This window comes from Marmota marmota, unplaced genomic scaffold, assembly GCF_001458135.2.
Source record: "Marmota marmota marmota unplaced genomic scaffold, marMar, whole genome shotgun sequence".
NCBI lineage: Eukaryota > Metazoa > Chordata > Mammalia > Rodentia > Sciuridae > Marmota > Marmota marmota.
In genome coordinates this window covers 46,349,860-46,374,734 of record NW_026000174.1, presented here as the reverse complement: position 1 = coordinate 46,374,734, position 24,875 = coordinate 46,349,860, and the positions used below count along the sequence as shown (strand labels likewise).

The 24,875-nt window shown below is 48.5% G+C and overlaps 1 protein-coding gene across 3 annotated transcripts in view; it reads right to left on the bottom strand.

Moving 5' to 3' along the window:
• Ldlrad3 (low density lipoprotein receptor class A domain containing 3) overlaps positions 1-24,875 on the bottom strand; it is a 228,508-nt gene that overhangs the window by 188,333 nt on the left and 15,300 nt on the right. The window contains exon 1 of one of the 3 annotated variants that reach the window (XM_048788602.1): positions 22,145-23,987. The exons of the other annotated variants lie outside the window; for them this stretch is intronic. The gene's annotated coding sequence lies outside the window, so the exon portion shown is untranslated. Of the gene's footprint in view, positions 1-22,144; positions 23,988-24,875 lie in introns of those variants that run through there. 3 annotated transcript variants of the gene reach the window in all.

The window sequence follows — 24,875 nt, the reverse complement described above, 5'->3', positions numbered from 1 at the left end:
TTCTAAGCGGAGGTGACCAGGCCAAAGGATAATTCATCTCCCTAAAGATGCTAAGTGTCAGCTGAATTGCCGTATTTAATAGGGCCTGACGTGGATAGGCCATTCTGAACAAAAGCAATAACTGCTCCAGTAATGAGTCCACTTTAAATGGCTATTACTACGACGACACTGAGCCCGAAGATTCCTGGAGCCATTGGACCAAGGCCCCAATTAGAAGACTGCAGCCTTTACAAACCACAGGCCCCTCGACTCACATCTCTGACCTCCCTGGATTCACAGAGGGTATTTTCCAAAGGAATCCAGGATGATCCTCTTCAGAGTTCATTCTAGGATTGTGGGGTTTTTTGGGGTTTTTTGGGGGGGTTTTGGTTTTGGGTTTTTTGAATGTGCCTGCTTGGCAGGCCTGGCGTCATTTCCACGCAGCTGAGCACACAAGCCTGATAAAGAGGGGATCTTCCGTGGCTGAAAGAAGACAGGCAGGAAGGCCTCGGAGAATCAATCGCGTATTAAATGTGCGTATTCTAGTTCTTAGGTACATCCCATGCGCCCTGGGTGTTTGCAAGCATCAAGATGGAGGAGGAGGGAAAAGGCCTTTATCTGCCATGACAGATTGTAACCTCCAACAGACAAAACAAACCAATGAAAAAGCAGACGTGTATTGAAACTGGGTAGCAAAGGAATAACTGGGCTCTGAGGTCTTCCACAAGGAGATGGAATACACCTCAATACCTCCAGGTTAGAGGAAGACGTGGAGCAAAGACAGCTGCTCGGGCAGTTCCACGTGAATGTACTGCGTGACCTCCCTCCTCCAGCGAACACTAATCCTGCTCCTTGGGTGGGGGTCACCTGGCTGAGTCTACTCCCTTGGAGAGAAGACCTTCAAATCTGAAAAGGCAGCATGGGTCTACACCCTTCCCCATGGTGTCCTCTCTGCTATGACATCTCAGAGGATGAACAACGAGAGGACAGTGGTCAACACTTGCAGTCTAGAGTCAGACAGACCCGAACTAAGCCCTGACCCCCACCAGTCCAGGGTATGAGTCTTGAGCAAGGGACATAACCTGTTTGAGCCTCAGTTTCACGATCTATAAAAGAGGAATAAGAAAAGTTTCCACCTAATCATAAAAATAGCAACTGTTTTTGGAGGACATATGAGGGGCCGTTCTGCATACCAAGAGCTGTGCGTGTATCACCCTATTTGCCATTGTGGGTCACCCTAGGAAGCAAAGACACCAAGATCCTCATTGGATAGATGGAGGAACGGGGCGCTGGTATTCCTGAAGGCACATGGGGCAAGGACATGCGTCAGACCTGCCCAAGTTCAACAGCATGTGGGTGGCTGTGCGGAGATGCTGGGAGTGTTGGAATGAGACCATGAACTTTGCAAGGGGGCAGGCACTTTTCACCAGAAACGGTTAACCACTATTGTTTTGGTCACTGTTGTTTATATTTGCTGCTTGTCCCTGGCCCTTTCAATCAGGTGGGGAAGGTCATCAAGTCTTGACCCGAGGAAGAGACCTGCACCTGACTCTGAAACATGGTGGACTCTCACTGCTGTCATGAAAACCAGCCAATGATTTCCTTCAAAGATTTCCTTCCTCGTTACCAAGGGGAACCTGGGGCCCTGCTGAAGGACAGACCGGTTGAAGAACACTTCTGCTCCTATAACCCTCCGCTTAGATCCCCAACTAACCAGAGGTCTTCTGTCCCTGAGATGGGCCCCTTTTTACCAGCACTAAATTCATAAAGGGAGAGAGAACTTAAAATCCTGAAGTCCACATGGGTCTTTTTTTAGCACAGGAAATGATCCTGTTGGGAGAAGCAAATATTATGTACCAAATTAGCTAAGGAGGTACAGTGTTCTTTCAAACGCTGAGCAAAACTTGGTGGGGCGGTGGGGGGCAGGCCAGTCCTGGCAAAACTTAGTGGAGGGGCAGGGAGAACCCAGCCCTGGCCATGAAATGGCCTCTCAGACACTAGCAGGGAGCAGCAGGTCAGAAGCCACTCAGACCTCCCCAGAAACGAATCCTCTCCCTGCTAAAAATGCACCACACCTCAGGACAACCCAGGACCTTTTTGGTACCTCTCTCCCCCAATCCTGATGCCCTTCAGGTCCTTTACTCCAATAAAAGTTCTCTTTTCTCTGCATCTCTGGCCAGGGCTGCATAGTCAGGGCACAATTAATGGATCCCATTTGGCTGATTCAAGGGCAGCAGGGAAACACCAGGTACTCTTTCCCTTTCATTTCCTGTATATGTTTCCTAACTTTCTATTATCCTGTGCCTCAAATTTTACTTTGAGCGGAAAAGCTATATACCAGGTTGTCCAAACAACAGACAGCTAGAAATTTTATATGTTTTTACTCTAAAATGCTAAGAAAACAGCATCTTGGCCTGAGAAATAAACTTACGGAGGGCCTCCTTTCTAGCTGGGCCATGAGGTGGGCCAAGCACCGAGTTCTGCATGCACAGCCGGGGTGCTGCCCCGACCACCCCGACCCCAGCAGAAGACGCTTACAAGAAGGCAGTCACTGCCAGCACCTTTTCTTAACCCCAGAATTTGCTCCGTCTTTTAAAAACATACCCAACCTCTTGGTAGTACAGTGGTACAGACGTCAGAAGACCCCATTTCTCTAATCAATCACTAATAAATAGGGTGATCTTGTACTTACCTCTTAAGCTCTGGGAAATAATTTTTCCACAGAAAAACCTACCAAAGTATGGATTATCGATTCAGCATGATGGGTACATGTCCAGCAACTTTTTAAAAATATGGCCTGGAATCGCTCTAAATATGTGGCTAGGAATAGATTAGAATAAATCAGAATGTATTAGACACAGGAAGAGTAGGTTTTGATTCAACTTTATATATATGTTCTCATTTGCAATGTAAATGTGAATTTTTAACAGCTCTATTGAGATAAAATTCACATACAATTCACCCATTTAAAGTACACAACTCAGTGGCTTTGAATATGCTTATTCATAGAGTTGTGCAACCATCACCACAATCCATTTTAGAACATGTCATCACCCCCAGAGGGGAACCCCACGCCTATCAGTAGTCACTCTCCATTTCCTCCACATCACACCCGGCCACGGGCAACCCCAGTCCCCTGTCTCTCTCCATGGATTTGCCAGGGCTGGATGTTTCCCTGAATGGCATCACCTTGTATAACTGACTTCTTTCACTGAGCATGATGTTTTCAAGGTTCGCCCACATTGCAAGTAGGTGCCAATACCGTGTCCCTTTGTATGGCGGAACAACACCACTGTACGGGTGCACCACAGAGCATGTATTCACCCTTTCATCCACGGGTGGACGTTTTCGGTGCTGCTCTGACCCATTTTTGTACAAACTTATATGAATGGGCTTCTTTCTATGAGTCACTATCAACAAAGTTGAAAGCCCGTGAGCTACAGGGTTAAGGACAAATAGTTACACCATTCCCTGATATTTTAAAGCCAATTCATGCCTTTCATGTTGGAAAAGGGAATAAAGACCATCAAACCAAGGTTGTATTCCTTTTTGTGCAGCTACCTGCGAATCTCTGTGGCCAAAACTGCTTCACTGTCATTGTGAAGCACAGGTCGTGTCTGGAATATGCATCTTCATCGTCCAACAGACTGAGACAAGGGGTGCTTCGATGCTAATGAGAAAAGTTGTTGAACTCTTAGAACGACCTGGTCACATGGGTAAATGTCCTTCTTTAAGCCAACTCCCACTCCAAAGAATTCTTGCATCACAAGTTTGCAGACAAAGGCGCTCACAGAACCATATAGCCAGAGGCCTCCGCTGCCCCCCCCCCACACACACACACACAAACTATTCAATTTATGAACTGCTCCATATGGAATGTGACTCCTACAATTGCTGCTACTAAAGAGCTGATGTCAAACGAGAGGCACCGGTCAAAAGCAGTTCTCTCCAGCTGCAAACCTTCATTAATGATTTAGTTATTAACAGCCATCTAACCAAAGCGGCACGAGAGGGTCAGGTCTGCAGGGGTCTGTGACATGGTGAACATCTCCAGGACACCCCCTTTGCCACCTCAACAGCAGAGACCTCCGTGATCTGGAAGAATCTGCCAACATCAAGGGAAGGAAACGACAAATTTGCAAAATCTAAGGAATAAATATAATTCCTACATACCTCAAATTTATGGCCCTCACAAAGCCTACTAAATATGATAAACCATTATAGGTTTTTCCTGTCTTCCCTGCCTTGGCCACAATTAATTTCGCTGTGTTCGACTGTAATTCGGAATGTAATATACGGAGGTGGGAGATTTACAGCCCTCATGGCTTTGCTGTGAATAAGCTTCTGCAGTTTGGGGCCCCGGAGGTAAAAGAAGCAATAACGACAGGCCTCATTTTGGGGGAACCATTTGTGTGCCTTTTCTGTTTTGCATCATTAAGCAAGACAAAAGTTCCAGAAGGAAACCATGACAGCACCAGGCTCAAGTCGCTCAAAATCCGAATGCCAAGCGGGTTCTGTAATTGAGATGCATGGCGGCTCCCGCCCGCATCCTCCAAGAGCACACTCTGCAACTAAAAGCTGTGAATTACCAAAGAACAACAGAAATTGCTCTGTTTTATTTGTACAATAACCTCCAAGGTCTCTGAAAAAAACAGCAAAATTCAGTTAGAAAGTTCCACGAAGGCTTTCCGAACACTCCACGCAGAAGGGTAATGAAAACTACCATTTACAGAAGGCCCGCTACGTGGGGGTCTGCGTTTGTCCTTTATCATGACACTGAGTGGGTAGAACCGAGCTCCCCAAAAGGCATGTTCCAGGCCTAACCTCCAATATCTCTGGACGTGATCTTGCTTGGAAAGAGGGTCTTTGGAGAGCTAGTCTAGTTCAGAAGAGGTCACACCGGATCTGGGTGGGTCCTAATGCAATGGCTGGTATCCTAATAAGAAGGAACTGGACACTGACATAGGGAAGAAGCCACGGGAACATGGAGATTCGAGTCGGTCACTGCTCAGCAAGGAATGCCAAGGGGTGCCAGCAGCCACCAGAAGCCAGGAGAGGGGCCTGGAACAGATTCTCTCCCTCAGAGCCTCCAGAAGAAACAACCCCAGGCACCTTGATTTTGACCTGTGTCCTCCAGAACTCTGAGAGAATAAACTTCCTGTTATTTTAGGCAGCCAGCTGGTAAGAATTTGTTATGGCAAACTAATAAAACTATGAATAGACCCCTTGACAACACACAGGTGTCCTTATCCTCATCTCTCCCTCCCACCCGCTTTATAGATGGGAAAACTAAGGCTCAAGAAGATTAACTAAGTGATTCGATGTCATACAGAGATCAAGTGCAAGAACTAGAATCCAGGCCCAGGCTGTCTAATTCCAAAGCCCGTGCCCTCACCACCAGCTAGCCAGCACTGAATTCTGCCACTATGTCTGTGGAAGAGGTTTCCCCTGAGAAGGTTTTTAAGGAGATGACCCCTATGAAATGCAGAGACTCTGGCAGTAAAACCCTGGAACCTGCCATGACTGGTATTTGAACCCCCCTCCAAGACAAGTGGCATGAACACTGGCTAAGCAGACGGCCACACTATAGAGCATGCAACCCTCTGAAATCAGACCAAAATCCAGAATAGATTTTAAATAGCTCATTCACTCAACTTGACCAGCATCTGCTGAGTGCTGAGAAAGTGTGAGGCTGACTTGGTGTGAGACAAGAGATCATCCCTGGCTTTGAGGGGCTCCAGGATTCATCTTGTCACCAAGTCAATGGGCCCAACACTACTCAAGCCTGAGCATTCGCTCAGATTCAATGAGCTTATCACCAATAGGGGAGCCCTGTGTTACCTATGGCAGAGAAACTTTTATCTCACATCCACCTGCACCACCTCCCACCTCCCAGGTTAGGCCAGGCCACATAAGTAGTTCCAATCAGTAGAATGTAGGAAAAGATGACATCATCAACAGGGTGAAGAACAGAAGAACAGCACATGGCAGCTACTCTGATCTCTTCCCCTGTTGTGATCACATTCCAGGCAGCAGATCCTTCAACAGCAGGGTCAAAGCAATTACGAGAAGTAGAATCCCCTCCTCACTCCTGCCATTCAACCTGCAGGGCCTTCATGAAAGTGAAAATTAAACTTCTACGTGTCAAACCAACAAACTATGAGGGAAATTTGTTATTGCAGCCAAGACCTATGCTATCCTGACTAATACATGATCTAACACACATCCTTACACGTGCCTATCACTATAACAGTTGAATTCCAAGATAGTTCTAGGTAATTCTTTGACCCTGAACATCAAAAATATTCTGGTGAAGAATTTACAATATATTATACAAATTCTGTTCAAATGATTTATTTGCCTCTATACCAAAGGGACACTTTTAAAAATGAAATGAATTATCATTCTGATAGCCCATTTAAGGCAATACATAGAAAGTGTTTCCAGAATTGAGCCTCTTCCTAGAGTTAAACAGGTGCCCTCCGGCAACACCCAGAATGTCTCTATGAGGGAGAGAGACTGTCTCATCTCTGTGATCTCTTGCCTGTGAGGACCTGGATCGTCCTACAGCTGACAAATGTTTAATATATGAATGTAAAGTCAAAACACTCAAGGGTCAATACTTCAAGCCACAAATGCAAGGAAATCCCACAGAGAGAGGTAGGGTGTGGGAAGAATCAAGTAAAACAGTGACGTTCAAAAGACGTGGCCATGCTTAGAGAGTACAGGGGAGGGCAGGCTGGCCCCCATCCAAGTCACCCCACCCCATTCCCACCCAACCAAAGCAGCCCAGATTACCTGGCTCAAACATTCAGCTTTGATGTAAAGATTTCCTTAAAGGAAAAAAAAACAAAACTTGGTTCTGATAATGGCTTGGATCGGTGGGTCTCTGCTCTCCCTTGCTGTGTGCCCCTGGACAAATCAGTTCACTTCTCAGAGATCTGGATTCCTGTCTATAAATCAGAGCAATAAGAGCACTTCACAGGCCTGGCCTGAGGATTAACTTCAACAATTATGCAAAAGCCCCTGATGCACCCTAAACAATCCACAGCTGTCTTTTCTCTTCCTTGCAAACAAAAATACTGGCCAAGAAAGTCTGCTGTACATGAGCTAAAGATGTTTACTTGACAGTTGGTAATGTGAGGTCTCTTTGTAAAATGGTTGATGAGAACCCAAAATCTCTAGGTAAACCAGCATGTCAAGCTGTTTTCCCCAAGATGGAGTGATCCAACAGCAAGCATTTAACAAGCACTAAGAAGACAGCAGATTTCTCCTCAAGCAGAAAAAAAATGAGCAAACTGTTCCTCTTCTTTCCTTAGCCAACAATACAAATAGAGACAATAACCAAAAAACCTGGAGGACCATCTCATAATGCCTAAACGCCAAGCATCTCGAGACAGCCACAATGATTGGCACGAAGGAACACTCCCTCCACTTCATCGTCAAGGTTAAGGGCACCTTCCAAGGTCATTAGGAAAATGTCCCTCACTGTGGGAAGTTTGCAAATACTTCATATACATCATCGCCTGTGCTTTCTAGAATAATCCTAAGGCAGGGCAGTGATGGCCAGGCCTTTCAGTGTGGGCTTCCTCTGGTCCTTTCAAAGAACTCCTCTCTTCCCAGTCAGGGGTCTGGCAAGAGTGCCACGTCCCATTTTCCCCTGTGCTGGCTTCCTAGGGCTGTCATAGCACATGACTACAGACAGGCCAACTGAAAATAGCAGTCGCTTATTCTCACTCTTCTGGAAGACAGAAGTCTAAGACCAAGGTGTTGGCAGGGCTGGTTCCTCCTGGGGGCTCTGAAGGAGAGAGACCATCCCATGTCTCTCTCCTCCTCTCTAGGAGATGTCCTTGGTTGTCGGGAACTGCCACATAGGAGATGAGCCTGTACCCTTAGCTTTGAGCGATGGAGGTGTGGAACTGGCTTCTGCTGTGTGCGAAAGCAGGTGGACCCCACCTCCACTTGGCAGGGGAATGAAGCTCTGGGAGTGGGTGTCACCCAATGAGACTGGGCTACACCTCCCTGAAACCCAATCCCTTGACTCATTTGGGTTGAACTTTCCCAAATGTCTTCCCCTCAATAAATAGGATGGTTTCAGGCATGTTCGCTCTCTCTTTCCAATGGACCCGTAAGGTCGAGAGCCATCCCTGATTCCTGCAAGCAAAAGGTATTTCTGGGTGTTGCGTGCTTCTTTTGCTGTTTTCTTAGTTATTGAGGTAGCCAGCTCTTGTGAACCCAGCTCAGGTGCCAGCCTGGCTAGCTGATGACACTTGGTGGCTGACGGTCATACGCTATCACTCTGGTCCCTGCCTCCATCTCCACTCTGCCTTCTCCTCTGAGCTTCCCTTCTTCTTAAAGGCCATTTGTCATTGACTTTGGGGCCCACCTGGACGATCCAGGATGATCTCCTATCAAGATCCTCAACTTAATTGCACTTTTTCCACATGAGGTCATATTCACAGGCTCTGGATGGACACACCTTTAGGGAGAGCCATCATTCAACCCAGCACAGGCTCCACAGAGGGTCAAGCATTGCATGAGGTGCTTTGAGAGGCCAATGTACCTCCAGTGGGTGACCCTCAACCAGCCTCAAGCCCAAGCAGGTCAATGCACTTTGTTCTGTGGATACAGGGAGAAAGCAGGAACTAGCTCCATCCAAAAGAAATACAGTGCAAGCCCCTATTTCCTTAAATGCTTCTAATCGTCACATTATAAGAAAAGTAAAAAGAAAGAGGTAAAATTAATTTTTGTGACATATTTAACCCAATCTACCCAATACAGAACAGCTATGGTTCTTGTCTTCGAAGTACTTACAAAAGAGGTAAAGAAATAAGGTCCAAAGAGGTGAAATATGCAAGCAAGTTCCCAGGACTAATTCAAAGGCAGCAACCAGAAATGGCACCAGGTTGTACCAGAGTAACGGCCTTGAGAGAGGAACAGAATAGTCAGGGGTGCCACGTGAAGGAGTCAAGCTGTCTTCAGGCTGCATCGTGGATAGGAAGAGGGGAAGGAGGATGACAGATCCCAGGGCAGGTGGCAACTACCCACACATGTCCTCAGATGAATGTGTCACAGGTGCCCCTCTGGACATATCCAGCATGGCTTGGAAAGTAGCAGGCGCCTTTGTGAAAATTAGCAAAAAGTGCCTGTTACAGGTTGAAACATGACTCCAACAACCATATGCTGGAGTCCTAAGCCTCAGTACCTCAGTGTGTCACTATCGATGAGATAAGGTCCTTATATAGTTCATCAGATGAAAATGAGGTCATCAGGGATCAAAAGGGGGAACAGGACACAGACAGGTCAGACACAGGGGAGAACATCAGAAGATGAAGGCAAGACCAAAGGATGCTTCCACGACCCAGGGAAGGCCAGAGGTTGCCTGGAGTCACCCAGAAGCTACCGAGAGGCAGGGAGCAGATTCTCCCTCACGGTCCCCAGCAGGTACCAATCTTGATCCCACGCCCCCAGAACTGAAGGACAACAAACTTCCATTGTTGAAGCCACCAGGGATCTTCCCCATTCCCCTCAGATAAGGAAAGAAATTCCCCCAGGTGACATCTACAGCAGCTCCAAGAAACTGCCCACAGGAGCTGTCTGCAGCCTGGGCCTCAGTGTGGACATGGCTTGGCCCTGCATGTGGCTAAGCACTGCAGCCCAGGACAGCCACAAGACACAACAGGCAGCTCGAGCTCCGAGCCCCATGAGGCTTATTTAGTGGGAGAACCATGAGTAGAAAAAGGCAGCTTTCTAACCTTCAAGGAAGACCCCCACACACACCCGCCACACATGCTGCTGTGTCACAGCCTGGGCTGAGCAGGCCTGTAATCACCAGGACAGTGCCAGCTCCGCGGGAGCGGCCAAGCACCCTGGGACGTCCAACCTGCGAGGGGGTTGTTGGAAGTAACAGTGGTTTTGGTGGACTGCAAGCAAAGAGAGGACCCCTGGAGTTAACATCCATCCCCAAAGAGAGGGGTGGGGGTCCCAGCAACGGGACCATCTAAATGAACATCAGAAACATGTACCCTTAAAACATGAGGATCTGAAAACAAACCTTCTCAACCACCAGGATCTGTGATCCCCATGAGTTATTTTATGGGATTCTACTTTTTTAAAAAAATCCATTTAATTCTCAAAACACTAAGGTAGTAACTGCCTCCATCTTATAGATGAAGACATTGAGACCAGAAAGGTTACATGACATAGCCAAGGTCACACTGCTGAAAAACAGAGAGCACACAGTTCTGGTCCCCAGATACTCAGTCTGTGAGCTCTTGTTCTCACCCTAACCCACCCCCTTCCTCAGACTCCACCTTCCTCACTGCTCTCTGTATCTCCCCAAAATGTGACCTAATGACCACAAGCACAGAGAACTGAAAGTGCCCAGTCATAGTAGACCACAATCTCAGATATAAAAGTTTTTTATGTTTTTTTTTTCTGCTTGTACAGTAGGGCCCCATGATCCTTGATTTCACTTTCGAAAGTTTCAGTTAGCAGTACGAAAATATTAAATGAAAATTTCCATAAATTAAAAAAAAAATGTGTAAGTCTTAAATCTCACACTGTCCTGAGTAACACAATGAAATCTTGCACCAGGTTACTCCCTTCTGCCCGGGTTGTAAATCATCCTTGTGTCCAGCGTATCCATGCAGTATACACTATCTACCCATTAGTCACTTAACAGCCATTTCATTTATACAAAGGTTTTGATGTTATCTGCAGTTTCCAGCATTCATAGAGGAATTTGGACCATATCCTTCTTGGATAAGGGGAGACTACTTACTATACATCAGATCTCCCCTAGACAAAATGAAAACCGAAATCCATACGATTAACACTCTAACTGCCCTTGAGGAGAGCAGCGTACCAAGGGTTTATAACAACAGTTTCCATACTGGGATCCCCAGGCTACTGGAGGTGCCAAAATTCCCAAGACTAGTTCAAAAGCAGCAGCCCAAATTGTCCATTTGCCTAAATGTTAAACGACCGACACATCAAATCTTTCTTCTTGGCTGAAGCCAGAACACATTGGTGTGGTAACAATAACTACTTACTTCCAGTGGAAACTTGTAGTTATAAATGTCTTTCATTAATGTTAATAAAACTAACATTAAAAATGAGCAGTTAATAACTGTGATTAGGTAACAGGCTATTTCAAAACACTTGCCTTCGTGGGAAAAATATGACAAGAAGAAGTCCTGAGCCTGGCTGGATGGGGGGTAAGTACACAAGGCCTCACCAGCCCCTGCCGTCCACATTTAGAAATCTGCACACTTTCATGAGGCTCAGTAACTGAGCTCGAGTTTATCATTAATAAAAAAACATTTCTCATAGTGTCATTCTCCCAGACTGTTCAACGAAGTTCACATTCACTCATTAACCTTCACAGTAGGTGAGCTAAATGGACTACAATTTCCATTTTAGATGTACAAAGAGAAACAGAAATCCCATTTCTGAAAGGAATGACCCAAATCAACTAACTAGCTAACCAGCCAACCAGCAGACGAGTCCCCTAACAAGGGTCCGCCCGTCCTGACACAGTCAAGGTGTAAAGGCACCAGGAAAGGCTGGGGAATCCTGAAACCTGATCATCAATTCCTTTCTATGGGTCATTTACTTCTCCATAAAAAGCCTCAATTTCCCCAGCAATGAAATGGGGTGATATGTGCCACCTGGTAATGAACACGTAGCTATAAATGACTTTGAATTGCCTGGATAATCAGCATTATGCAAATTGACGATATCATTAGAGTGCTACTAAACACAGTTATAAATCTTATAAAAATACTTCAATGGAAATTAAGGCTCAATTAAGAGGCTCCATTTCTTAAAACTTTCCATCACCCTGTTATTTTCAAGACAAGAGCGCTTCAAGCCAGCTTTGATGTTCCCAGTGGAGGGATAACAGGGCCTTTCTCTAAAATTCTGGATGAAGTTTGGCATTGATAAACAGGCGGCCAAAGAGAAGGAAGGATGTACCTCGGAGAATAGCCGCAAGTCGGACTGAAGCCAAGAGCCATGAGCATACTCCTTGGACAGAGCCACCAGCTCGACGACCTTGGCCCAGAAGGACATCAGCGTCACCCTTCTCAGCACAGAGCCACAAGGTCCAGGGTATGTGAACTCTACCCAGCCCAAAGCTACCTTAGAAGGGCACGGCATCATACCACAGCATCATGCCACATACACACCCGCATCCCAGGAAGTTGCTAAAACATGCAACTTCAGTTCCCAAGGTCAAAGAGGTCGCAGGTTGGTGGTACCCAAGACAATCAACAGCAAACTATGGAACTGCTGAAGCTGGGCATCTCTTTGCCTCTCAGAATGTCCCCCTGCCTGGTCTGTCCTGTGATAAAACTCTAAACAGTGCTATCCTATCCAGGAGCCCGGGCCGCTCAGCCAGAAGTCACAGAGCAGAATCTAGATCATTCCACCTTGGGAGCCATCACCAAGAGCAGCTTCCAGGTTGGTCTGTACAGACTGGGCGTCCTCCTTCCCGTCTTTCCTCGGCATGGCTAAGAAGGCAACACCCCAGCTGACTGACACTCCAGATCTGGAGTGGAACTTTCTTCAATGTGTGGAAAGAAAAACAGCTCAACTGTGAGAAAAAAAATGCCAGAAAATGACTGAGAATCTGAAAGCCTTATTTAAAAGCCCTCTTCCAATTTGAGATTCCAATACTCATGAATAAAGGAGAAAGATGTAAAAACACTCAACAAATAAAATGAGCCCAAGTTTAGGGAAGCAATACACCCCTAACTCTGCCCCTTGAAGTATAAGCAGCATGTAAGCTAGAATTCCCTTTTCCTCCCCCAACCTAAAGCACCCAGCCCTTAGAGACATGTGGGTGTTTAACACTGAAATGTTTCAGGCCTGGATGCTCCTGGACTCAGCTGGTGATCAATTCACTTTGTAACTGGCTTTTCCAGCTCCATCATCGTTTCTAGGAAAAGCGAGACTTCTGGAGTAGGTGAGACCTCCAGCCTCGGGAACAGGAAATGCTGGCCAAGGCTGCTCTGCCCTGGACCCCTGGGCCACCCAGGCAGGTGCTGGCTCTGCGGCTCAGAAGGGCAGGCACTCAAACTTCTGGGGGAACGAGGCTGGAGACAGGCAGGAGTTCAGCTCACAGAGGGCTACAGTTTCCACGCTGTCTTTGATGCAAAGGGGGACACGCTACAATGTCAATTCCCTTCCTCCACCAACATGTGAGCGTGAGCTCTGGGTTATTTTTATCTAGCTGGTTTAGCCTGCATCCTTCTGTAGAATCAGAGCCATTGGGAAATCAGTAAAGACCCCCAGGGCACCTACCTCCAGGGCCTACTCCACAGAGCCTCCCACACAAGGAGCCCTATTAACCCGCCTCCACAAGCCGGGATGCCAGCCCCGGTGACCATCGACATGTGGGTCTGATCTGAAACCACCCTCCGTTTTCTCTCACCGGGGACTGGATGTTGTGTCCCTCCAAAACTCAAGTGTGGAATCTAATCCCCAGTGCAATCCTGCCTTTGGCAGCTGATTAGGTCAGGAGGCTCTAATGGGACTTGAGTCTTATAAATTTATAAGAGGCTTGAAGGAGCCTTTTCTCCCTTCAAACATGTGAAGACACGGCAAGAAGAGACCATCTATGAAGCAGGGAGCCCTCATCAGACATCAGATCTGCTGGCACCTTGATCTTGGAACCTCCCAGCCTTCAGACCTGTGAGTAATAAACTTCTGTTGTTGATAAATTATCCAGTCTGAAGTATTTTGTTATAGCAACCAAACAGACTAACACAGGAACATAATTGAATCTCTCCCTGCCTGGATGCTAACAGGGTACCTCTTACTTCCCTACTGAAGTCACTTGGGAGGGTAATACATATTTTCTGTAACACACCCCTGTTCCCTCTAAACTAATTTCTCTAAAACAAGTCTGCAGAAGTAATTTTCTGTTTGAGCCTTTCCCTTTCATAATTAAGCCATGAATGTACACACCCCTCCCCGCTGCATTATGTAAATTACTAATTACTAAGAGCATATTCCCCAGTCAAGTTTTACTTGAGTACATCCCCCCATCAAGTTTACAACAAAGTGTGGTCATGAGACTAAGTTTTGGCTAATGGAATTGGGTAGAAGTTCTGCCTCAGTGTTCCAAGAAGGATTCTTCCTATTGCCTTCCTCCAGCGGGAATTCAGATGCCATGGCTGGTACTCAAGCAGTCATCTTACGTGATGAGGTAGCAGAGAAACACATAAGAAAGCAAGCCTGAATCCCCAATGGCTAACTACTTCTAGCAGTTTCTGAAAATCACTCAACAGCCATAACATGTACCTGAGTAATGCAGTTTTTGTTTGTTGTTTGGTATAGGGGATTGAATTCAGGGGTGCTTGACCACTGAGCCACATCCCCAGCCCTATTTATATTTTAATTATTTAGAGTCAGGGTCTCATTAAGCTGCTTAGGGCCTCACTGAGTTGCTGAGGCTGACTTTGAACTTGCGATCCTCCTGTCTCATGAGGTACTAAATTTCAGCTTGAGTTTCAACAGACCAATAACAATCCCCCAAAAGTTTATAAATATGTTCTCAGTATGCAAGTTTCCAAGACTCCAAGAAGAATTAAAAGCCAAAGCAGCACATACACACACACACACACACACACACACACACACACAAACTTACCACACAACACAATTCAGCTAAAACAGACTCTTTGAGAAAGAGTAAATCTCATTTATTCCAACTTCATCTCAGATTCTTGAAAGTATTCTTCTCCAGCCCAACCAAAAGGAATTACTGGAGAGAACAGACTGTTGTTCACCTTGCCAGTCCCAAGGGCTAACCCAATGCCTGGATCTCAGTGAGCTGGATGTGAATGAAACCACATTCATCCACTGGCCCAGAAGACAGGGAAGTGAGGATGCAGGATATACCAACATCCCCCTCCCGACTATCCACATTCCTGGGGAAACCCTCCTCCCCCATCTCCTTCCCAGGCACAATCTCCTCTGAGCACCCTCCACCCCCAGCCAGCGCCCATCACCAGCTGTGGGAGAACTGTCCTGCCCCACCAGCCAAAGTCCCTGCCTCCTCCTTCCCCCCAGGACACTGACCCTCTGCACCTAGGGAAGAGCTGGGCACACAGAACTTATCCCCATGACTGTGCCCACCCAGATGGCAGAGGGACTAGGATCTAACCGCGTACACCTCCAAGTTCAAACTCGGCCCTGTGGCCACGCATAACAAGTTTAAAACACCACCTGGCAAGTGTGTGGCCCACTTCACCCCAGCCAGGCAGACCCCGACTGAGACCATCCGTTTTCTGCTTCAGGACACAGTCCCAGCACCCTATTCTCCCAGGAAAAAGAGACACCTCCACCAGCACCAGCCAGTTACCGCTGCCTGGTTCCAGAAAGGGTCCCCTTCATGGATGGCCCTGGGCCCCGTCCAGGCTCATGTGCTCTGAGAAACACCCAGTACCCTCAGGGCCACCGAAATGCTCCTTCTTGGCTTCACACCTTCCAGTTTTTTGGAAACTGCCCTGGGGCTCTCTCTTCCTGGCCAGTTCTCTGGCTCGGCCCCTCCTGCGTCCTTCCGTCAGGAATGGGGACACCATCCTACCCTGCAAAGCTCAGAGCCCAAGTGCACATCGCTAGCACTAGGCTTGCTGCTGTTTGTTTTAACTTTCTTTAACTCATCCCTTTTAAATTCCAGTTGAAATTCTCTCCACTCAGCAGGCCAATCAATCCATAACGACTTTTGGGAAAGGGAACGGTGGTGATTTTTTTTTTTTTGGCTGCAAACTGTGGGTAGCGAAATTGACTTACGGAAATGTGGGGAAAACAGAAAGAATGGAGAAAATACAGCTGCCGGCATTTCCAGCCTTCCTCCAGATGCCTCTTCTGCAGGCTCTTGTCCTGCCAGGAGGCAGCTACCCTGCCCGTCAGCACCTCCAACACATCCCTGCCCCTCCGGTGACCCGCTGCTTCCCACCAGGACAGTGTGCCCACGTGGAACCGCACGCCTGTCCTCAGTTACAGTCGTGGTGCATCCAGAAAGCCTAGTTACCCACATGAGCACGATCCCTCATAAAGCTCGGAACTTCAAGGCCAGGTGCACTGAAGCGAGGCTGTGAGCCTCCCCTGCGCCCAAGCAGTTCCTAGGTCCTCTCAGCCTGGAGACGTGAAGCCCTTGTATCAAGTTCAGCCAAGGAATGAAGCCAAAGGGCCTCGGTGAAATGAAGTCCACGGCCAGCCAGGGCCGGGCTCCAAGGCCAGGGACTCGGAAAGATGCGCTCAGCTGGACGGCACCCACTTCCCAACTCTCAGTGGGCTTCTCTCCCTCCTCCCTCCTGCGAAGCTGCGAGGTCCCAGCACACACAGAGACGCAAAGCCTAATTAAGACAGTGTTGCAGGATGACCCTCATGGCCCCTGCATGGTCTCTGCCTCCTGGCATGGTGCCCACAGGTGATCCTCTTCCCCCACATGTGGAGGGGACCTCCTTCTAATCGACAGGATAAGATAAATGTGACCAGATGGCCATACTGTGGTTCCCGCCACACTGGGGTCTTTCTTAAAGCTGACTTGATAAAAAAAGAGGCCCCACTGGGGACTCACAATGACAAGGAACTAGAGCAGCCTCCAGCTGACAGCCAGCAAGACAAGGAGGCCTTTAACCCAGAGGCTGCAAGGAAACCAACTCTGCCAACCACCTTCCTCAGGGCATCTTGATCTTGGCCTCCAGAGAGGTCACTAAGCAGCGCTCAGACTCCTGACCCAGAGACTATGATGATCAAATGTGCGCTGCCTGAACACACGAAGTTTGTGATGATATGGTCACACACCACAGCAAATGAATGCAGATCAAATCAGTGAGCAAGAATGGGCCATTCTAATAGATGATCAGAACAACGGAGTAGCCACCTGGAAAAAAAGATATCACCAGGTCCCTCACTCACACATAAAACCAAAATAATTCCAAATGGGTGAAAGACTTAAATAGGAAAAGTAAATCAAAGTTGCTTCTTCATATGTAATTCTTAATTTTTTTGTGTATATATTTTTAGTCACAGGTGGACACAATATCTTTATGTAATTTTGGAGTAAGGAAGGCCTTCCTTAACTGTGGTATGAAGTTCAGAAGCCATGAAAAAAAAGGACTAATAAATCTGACTACAGAGGGAAAATAGCCTCTGCAACTCGTATCACAAAGGATTGATTTCCTTAATATGTAAGTAGCTCCTACAAATCAATAAGAATATGACTAATTACTCAGCAGAAAAAATAAGGAAAGGCTATAAGCAGCTTGTAGAAAAAAAACTACAGTGGTTCCTGCTCTTCTTAAAAGATGCTCACTTGTTATAAGAGAAATACAATAGACACCTAGTAGGATCAAAATGTGTGATAACACAGTGGGTTGGAAAGCAGTGGGAAAACTGGCACATTAGGTACTGCTGGTGGGGGGTAAATTCATACAGCTTCCCTAGAGAACAATCAGGCAGCAATTATCCAAATTACAAATGCACTTGACTCCTCAAATCAACGATTCCATGTATTTAGAATGACATATGTATAAAGCCATCAAACAAAATAATGTTTGTCACAGCAAAGATGTGAACCACCTGTCTACTAACAGGAGACTGGTGCAACGATTTGTGGTATATCCTATCACAGAATACCATGGACCCCCAAACCCAGGATGAGGACGTTCTTTCTGTTCTGACAGAGAGATCTCTGAAATCCACTGAGTAAACAAACAAGCAACCCAAACAGAGCAAGGCTGAGGTGCCCGCAGGAAGGAGATTGGGGGGGCTGGATCAGAGCGAAAGGAGGACTTTTCATCCGGTGTTTGTGTGCATTTTAAATACTGAACCATCTGGTGTATTTCTTTTTTCAAAATAATAAAATTTCCAATTAATAAACACCTCTACTTACAGAACAACATGCGTGCTAGGCTACGAATTCTGCAAAGTTAAACTCAGATTCACACACACACTCATACATGAACAGCTACCACGGGAACCGTGTACACATCAGGGGGCAGTGTCCTCGGAGCTGGAGAACTGGTAACTGCTAACTTGCCAGAGAGGTGAGCAGGAATGAGGGAGGGAACCTCTTCCCTGTTTTCTTTCAGATTTCATAATATTGTATCTACCACAAATTTCTGTTTTTTAAATTTTTTGTATATATATTTTTATATATATACAATATCTTTATTTTATTTTTATGTGGTACTGAGGATAGAAGCCAGTACCTCATGCATGCCAGGCAAGTGCTCCACCACTGAGCCCCAGCCCCAGCGCCTCTACCACCAATTTCAAAACCTCCCATTAAAACAAAAAATGGCCAAGCCCCCGTGGCTCTGGGCCCTCCACTCTCCCTTGGAATCCCACAGCCCACTGATGGTTCCCAGCCTTTCCCCTGCCCAGCCTTGTCCCGATGCATCTCCAAACATTTCCCCGCGGCTCTCTGCTCCGGGCTCTGGTCTTCTCCTTTCTTAGTCTCCTCTGGAAGCACCTTCCCTTACTACCTGGGCTGTGCCGAGCTCAGCAAAGCTCCAGGTCCCCCACACGTGCTCTCCCTGGTGCCCAAGACCCACCTGTCACCCAGACGCTGGAGCTGGCCGGATCTCCACCCCTGCCAGATCTCTCCTCCCAGCTCCTAACACACAATCCCCCTGCCTCAGGCCATCTTCCCACCCTCAGCTCCTTGTCTTCCTCCCTAGGCCACCGGCTCCACCAGCGTCCCTGACACCCAGTGTGTGGAGCCAGCACCCATCAGGCAGGAACCTGGGGTCCTCCTGGATTGCTTCCCTGGCCCGTTCTAGTACCTGATTTCCGGGCCCTGTCTGCTCTACACATGTGAGACGTCCCCGCTCACTAATGTCCAGTGTCACTCCATGGCCCCTGCTGCCAGATTCACCTTTCGAGTGTCTGTATTGGCTCCCTAGGGCTGCCCTAACACAGTGCCATAGTCTGGGTCACTTGAACAACAGAACTTTATTGTCTCTCAGTTTGGTGACTGGAAGTCCAAGATCAAGGTGTGGGCAGGGTTGATTTCTCCTGAAGACTGTCTGCTTGGCTTGCAGACAGACGGCCACCTTCTTGCTGTGTCCTCACATGACCTTTGCTCTGTAGGGAACACCTGGTATCTCTCTACGTGCCCAATTTCCCTCTTCTTAGGAGGACACCAGTTACACAGGATTAGAGCCCTCCCACATGACCTCATTTTACCTGAATAACCTCTACCACCCATACTGGGGATAAAGCCTGGGGTGCTCTACCACTGAGCCACATCCCCAGCCCTTTTTATATTTTATTTTGAGACAGGGTCTTGCTAAGTTGCTGAGGCTGGCCTGGAACTTGCAATCTTCCTGGATTACAGGTGTACGTCACTGCACCCATCCTAAATAGCCTTTAAGAGGCTCTGTCTCCAAACAGAACCACATTCTGCTGGACTGGGGTGAGGGCTTCCACAAATGAATTCTGGGGGGACATAATTCAGCCCATAACAATTCCAAGAGGTGATGTCACTGCCCCCCAGCGTCCCAATGCTCTGGCACCTGCTAACTTCTGTTCCTCCCAGCTGTGGGGTGAGGGTAGCGGCAGGAGCAGAAAGATTAGAAAGAAATGGCTTCCTTTGGTTGTCACCTTCTGCAGCTACAGACTTGGGGCAGGCGGGCTGACTTCTCTAGCATGGGGCTTGGTCCTTGATCACCCCCATTCCTCATGGATGGGGAGAAATGGCATCAAACTTCCACCCCACACTTAGACCAGCTGGGCTGAAAGCAAAACAGCCCATGTCCCCTCAGCGAAAGCAAATGCTCCCCAGGTCACTTAGGGAAACTTCTGAGCGAATCCAGGAACTGGTGCAAATCTGCACTGCAACTGGGCAACCTCCCTCCCTGGGAGGCGACACTGCTCATGAAGGTGTCCTAGATAACTGGCATCAGAAATTTTCCACCTCGCCCGCTCAGTGGTACAGGTGAGAGCACACACTTGGTGGTGGCGACAGGATCTGTCTCCACTCGTGAGCTGAGAGAACTGAGGCAGGAAGCTTAGCCCCCTCTGAGCCTTGATTTGCACATCTGTAAAATGGGGTCAGTGCCCTTCTACATTGTCCTACCGAGATCTTTCCAAGGGCTGCCATAACAATTTCCACCAGAAATCCACAATTTTGCAGTTCTGGAGGCTGGGAATGCAAAGTCCAGGGATTGGCAGGACTGTTGTCCCTCTGAAAGTTCTGGGAGAGAATGATCCCTGGCCTCTCCAGCTTGGGGCTGCTGGTCATCCTTGGCATCCCGTGGCCTGTGTGTACAGCACTCCAGGCTCTTCCTCTGTCTTCAGGTGGTGTCTTCCCTGGGCATGGGTCTGTATGGCTGCTCTCACTAAAAAGACACCCACGGTGGGCAGCAGGGCCACCCTCGTGCAGAATGATCATCTTAACCAGTGACACCCGAAAAGGCCCCACACCCAGGTCAGGTGGCATTCACAGGTGCCAGGGACGAGGGCTGGCATGAGTCTTTTGGGGAGACACCATTCCAAGTGCCACCCCTACCTGAGAGGACTTGGGAGACGATGGCAGGAAGGCACCCAGGCTGTGGGCCCTTCCCCCACACGGCTGCTTCGCTCCCAGAAGAGCAGGCTCAGCCAACCAGCCGGCATCCTCATGGCCGAGGTGTCGTTAAGGCTTTTAAAACAAACCAACCAGGACTTGCTTGGTACCAAGTCAGTGGTGTCGATATTTTATCAGGGCGTCTCGCTGAGAGACCTCCACCCGTGCACGTGGGCCCCAGTGCCCCGCCCCTGGAGGAGCTCGTTCTGCCAAGAAAGAACCCACGGGCTGCTCTGAAAGCAGAAAAGGGTTGACTCTGGGTGAGCAGCCCTGGTCCCACCACATGGCTGCCCGTCAGAGCAGAAACTTCCAGAAACCAAGCCCAGGAAACGGCACAGGCTACCCTAAGACCAGGAGTCCTTGCTGAGGCTGATCCCAAGCAGCCTCCACACCGGGACTCCCAGGGGAGTCAGGCGAGCCACTCAGCCAAGGAAGTGATTAATAAATCATGGCCAAAGCCTTTCCCCTCCTCCCGCCGCGTAGAAACCAAACCCCATCCCGGCGATCAGAGCCGCTGCCCACAACCTGAGGATGCCTTTGACTGAGCTCATTAAGTCAAACACGAGCTTCTGCAGAGCGGATTTTCTCCATGGATAATGCCTGAAAATTAGGAAGTTCAGTGGCCTGGAGATCCGGGGACCCATTAACCAGCTAGTCAGTCAGCGCTTCCATCAGAAGAGGAAAAAAGGGCTGAAAATCTGAAAACCAGCCTTGGGCAGCTGTTCAAAGGTTCCATTATGAGTGTTCAGGGAAGCCCCCTGGGGTTCACGCCACCGATCCGTGGTGGCGGCAGGAAGAGCCTGGGTGGACAAGGCCGGGGCCAGGGCTAGGAGCCTGGCCACACCTGCATCTGCTGCCCTCTTTCTGAGCCTCAGTTTCCCCAGGGGCAGAAACTCCCAGGTCTATGCCCTCCTCGAGGAAGCCGCACAGACTCCACGGTGCAGCTGGGTTGGGGACACTCGGGGGACACTCCAGATGCACTCTGGGAAAGACGGCTCATCAAATGCAGATCTGTACATGACGGAGGCCACTCTGCCACTGACCAGGAACCGAACGAACCAACCACGATCGTCACAAGACAACCAACTGCACGAGTTTCAAAGGGAAACACCGCAGCATCTAGACACATCACTACTGTCACACCCCAACTCTGCGACTTGGTTGTGAAGAGATGCAGGCATGGAACACCCAGAGCTCTGGTTTCCCCCTCTGTGAAATGGAGAAATGTTGTCCCTGTGCCCAAAGATATTCTAGGAACATTCAGTGCCACTTCTCACCTAAGGCACACCTGGCAGGTGCTAAAAAAAAAAAAAAAAAAAAAAGTAGGTCCACTCCTTTGACCTGTCTCCCCTTCTCCTTTCTCAGGCATTCTTCACTCCGAGACGTCACAGAGGTCTCCCCAGTTCCTCAACACACACCGAAGCCTCCCTGCTCTAGAAACCCGTTCCCTGAAGCCTAACTACCCACACACCTGGACACCACCTGCCCACATCCTCCCACCTGCCCAGCGCCTCCTCCCTCGCATCAGCCTCCGGGCGGAACAGTCTCTACCAGCGATGTCCCTATGTGTCCTACCAGAACACCCTGTCGGTGGCGACGCCTTCACTGGTCAGCGACAGGGTAGAAAATGAGGGGCCGGTTAAGAGGGAGCGCTTCCCCGGACTGGCTGCGTTCCACGCAGAGAATGGCCTTGTTTTCTGGGGATGACCTGCTGCTCCCCTGTCCTATTAAAACGTGATTTCTTTCATTAGATGGTGGTGAGAGCATAGAGAATAATGCTTTCCTCATGGCCTCATGGATCAAGTAAAAACAAGTGACCCAACGTCAGGAGCTCAACTTCTTGATTTCTCTTATTCTCAGTTTCCATTAGGTTTCTGGTCCACAGTAACCAAGCCTGGGAGCCCAGGGCCCCGGGAATGGGTTTCGCCTCGCTGCCTCCACTTCCTCCCCAGCCCCATTTCTCAACCCTCATTTGCATGCCCAGCTTCTATTCCTGGCCGCTCAAGTGAAACTGCTCTCCAAGGTCTCCAGATCCAGGCCCCACGTGCCTCCAGAGCCTGTGTGGTCCTCAGGCCAGGCCCTGGGGTCTACTCTGCCTCCCCAGGGAGGCTCTGCCCTGCTCATCACCACCCAGCACCAGAGCAGGGGCTGCTGGGAGCGGGAAAAGCCGAGGTTGACAGCCCAGCTCTTGCCCAAGTCCCAGCAAGCTGCTCAGTCTCTCTGAGACTCCGTCTCCTGTGGGGTCAAGTTATGATCTCGAGAGTCCCTGCCTTTTATGGATCTGGAAGGGGTTGGACAAAACCAGGCCTGGGATACAGTAAGTGCCTAATAATGGGAAACACCATTAGCAGGAAGAGTACTCACAGCCAAGTTATGTCCTCTTTCTATCTGCCTCCCTCTGTTTTGTAAGACTCTAGCAGAACTAACATACGGCTGTCAAACGCACACTTGCCCGGCCCTGGGACCATCCCGAGCCATCCTGGAATCCTTCACGCAGCACCTACCATACAGCACCCAGCTCTGACACCTGTGCCCTCATTTCCCCTCTCTTGACAAACTCTGAATTACTTAAGGTCCGGGGGAAACTCTGGACGTACAACCACACCTACCACATCACCTTACACAAGAGTAACAGCAATTGTTCTTTAAAACAAAACAGTGAGACAACCCCAGATAGAAGAGTGCAGTGTGAGGACCTCTCGGAGCCAGTGTTGAATTTCTTCCTAGGACCAGGGTATGCAGGTACACACACACACACACACACACACACCACAAATACGTTCATCCCCCCAATCTCAGGCAATGCAAGGGGACAGTAGTTAAAAAGGGATTCCAATGGAATTTCAGGCCCTCGTCCTTGATGCTGGCTTCCGGCCCCCCACAGTTCTGACCGCCTGTTGAGTGTATGACTCCACTCCCTTCTCCCTGGCTCTGAGATATTTTTTGATTAAGCCCTTTTTCGATTGAGTCTTTGCCACATTATTTCCATATCTTCACGCAGAGCACCGTTTCTGAGAGGCACCGGTTCTTAATACATTTTACGAAACCAGCCTCTCGCCCTGTTCGGTTCCCCACCCACATTGAGTTCTTAATCCACCTACTGTCCTTCCTGTGGTGTCCTAGGATGCAAATAACTCGAGTCTGAAGACATTTCCGTTTCTTTCCATTCTGCTCCCACCCTCCACCTCTCCAGTGCACGAAACTGCACGACAGGAGAGGGAACCCTCAGTGTCTTCCCCTAAATATCCTTGGAGAAAGGGCACTTCCTGTGCAAATCTCCAAGGCTCCACAGTAGGGAGGCATTTGAGAGGAGGCACTGCAGAGAGCCCAGGATGCTTTCAGAGCCTCCCAGAGCAGCTAGGAGCCCCCTCACAGCCACATATGAAAAATTATCATGGGACACTTAGTCCTCATGGTGGCCACACAGGTTGGGCCTGTGGGTCATATGACCCTGTTCATCCAAAGTATAAGAAGAATACATTTTTTAAAGGCCATATGAAAACAAAGAGTCACAAAAAAAAAATCTAATTTCAAGTTCATGGCTGGTGATTAGAAATTTCAAGACAAAGGTAAATCAACAGTCTTCATCTCTGCTTTAAGACCACAGTAGCAGTTCCTCATTAAAAATATTCTCAACCACTGAGGCACATTCCCAGCCCTTTTTAGTATTTTCCTTAGAGTTAGGGTCTCGGTAAGTTGCTTAAGACTTTATTTAATCGCTAAAGCCAGCTTTGAACTCCTGATCCTCCTGCCTCAGCCTCCTGAATTCTCAGTGCTCTTACAAGCTGTACAAACTGAAGCCAACTGAAGAGTCACTAAGTAGAAACTCACACAGTCATTCAACAAACATTTTCAGAGTACCCACCCCACTGCAGCACTGGGGATTCTGAAATTAATGCCACACCTAACCCTCAAGCCCAGGCTCAGAGCTCGGATTACAAAGCACACAGTGAGTGTTCACAAAGTGTCAGCACTGAGTGAAGCACCCTCCATGTGTAATCTCATCCCCTTGCACCCAAAATGCAATGAGCCTGGGATTAGACTTAACTTTCTTTTGCAGGTACAGCACACCCCTGAGGCACTGGCTTCTGCAACAGGCCCAGGGTCACTCAGCCTGGCCTCCAGGTCCTGAGTCTGCCCTGAAACATCACTCTTCCACACCTCTGCTGGAAGCCAAGCGGGACCCCCATTGCTTTGCTGGCTTTCTCACAGTGGGGCACACTTCTTTCAGAGGCCTCCAAGTGCAACCCCAAAATCCACGTAAAAGGAAACCGTACCCCCCAGCCCTAAGCTCCAGAGTTCAGGC